This window comes from Eubalaena glacialis, chromosome 5 (genome assembly GCF_028564815.1).
Source record: "Eubalaena glacialis isolate mEubGla1 chromosome 5, mEubGla1.1.hap2.+ XY, whole genome shotgun sequence".
Taxonomy (NCBI): domain Eukaryota; kingdom Metazoa; phylum Chordata; class Mammalia; order Artiodactyla; family Balaenidae; genus Eubalaena; species Eubalaena glacialis.
Window position 1 is genome coordinate 128,772,018 of NC_083720.1, and position 1,567 is coordinate 128,773,584.

At 48.2% G+C, this 1,567-nt stretch overlaps 1 pseudogene; it reads right to left on the reverse strand.

Annotated features, from left to right (window-relative positions):
- Positions 1 to 215: 215 nt before the first annotated feature.
- Positions 216 to 1,290, reverse strand: LOC133092389 (heterogeneous nuclear ribonucleoproteins A2/B1-like; annotated as a pseudogene).
- Positions 1,291 to 1,567: the final 277 nt, after the last annotated feature.

The following is a 1,567-nucleotide window of genomic DNA, read 5'->3' on the forward strand; positions in this document are numbered from 1 at the left end:
TTTTCCACAATCTTTCCTCCATAGTAAGGTAATGTTCTTAAATAATTCAATCCATTCACAAATGGCTCTCTGCATCTGCTCTGATGTCTTCCGCTCTGCATATTTCCGTATGACTGAGAGTTTCCACGACCTGAAGATGTTCTGTTACCTCTGGGCTCTCATTCTCTCCTATTCATACATCCTCTCCTACTTGCCCATGGCCAATAGAAGGAAACTCAGTATCGGCTGGTCCCTCCATAACCCCCACTTCCTCCACTGCCACCTGGACCATAGTTTCCTCCACCGTATAATTCTCGTGCCTGCTACCAAAGTTTCCACTTTTCGCTAAGCTTAGTTGGAAGGTTGCTGGTTACGATTTCCGAAAATCATTGTCATTTCCACTTCCACACTTTCCTCCTCCATAGATGCCATACCCACCCCCGGGGCTCCCACCCTGGTTGCCAGGTCTAGGTCCTCTGCCACCATAGCCTCCTCCATAACCTGGGCCACCTCCAAAACTGCCACCTCCAGGTCCTCCGCCACACCTACTAGAGCCATGACCAAGTAGACCAACCACTCCTGAATCCATCAGATCGTCCTCCAAGCTTACTTTCTCGTCCTGGTCCTGGTCCAACATTTCCACCACCGCCAGGAGAATCTCCAAAACCGATGTTGCCTCCTCTTCCACCTCTAGAACTGTGGATTTCCTGCATTTGAGGTCGAGAAAAGGCCTTTCTTACTTCTGCATGATGACCATGGATGGTATGGTATTTCTGCAGAACAAGCTTATCCACCGGATCACAGCCATCAAAAGTAACAAATCCAAAGCCTCTTTTCTTTCCAGACTCCCTATCAGTAATTATCTCAATGACATCGATTTTTCCATATTTCTCAAAGTAATCTCTAAGATGATGCTCCTCAGTATCTTCTTCAATTCCACCAACAAGCAGCTTCTTCACAGTTAGGAAAGCGCCCCGCTGTCCAGAATCCTCTCTTTGGACAGCACATCTGGGGCAACCATTTCCTATCCGTGGAATGAGGTCTGGCAGTCATGGCAGCATCCACCTCGGCCGTGGGTGAGAAAGTTACAAAACCGAATCCTCTTGAGCTTGTGCTGGCAGGATCCCTTATGACCACACAGCCTGGAAGTTTTCCCCATTGCTGGTAGTAGTTCCTCAGATTTTCTTCTGTGGTTTCAGAGCTCAAGCCACCAATAAAGAGTTTATGGAATTCTTCTTGTCCCTTCTTCTTCCTCCAGAAAGTAACAGTTTTGAAACTTTCCTCCATCTTGGACTACATTGCTTCAGCCATTTTCCTGAAGCTGAGGGAGATGAGGGAGATCTCAAGGGAAGATCACGAACCTGGAACCTGACCCGCCCCGGATCTGAGGTAAGAACGAACCTCCGATGCTCCAGCAACGACACCTTCTAGGAGCACCTCCATGCAGGACCCGGCGCCCTTGGATAATTCTTGAGCACCTTTCAATTTTCTCCTGAGATGCAGACAGCCTGTAGCTTGCTGGGAAAAGCTGCTTCTCCTCTTTTAAACAGATGATGCCATGTGGTCTGCGTGAATAACAGCGCAACCA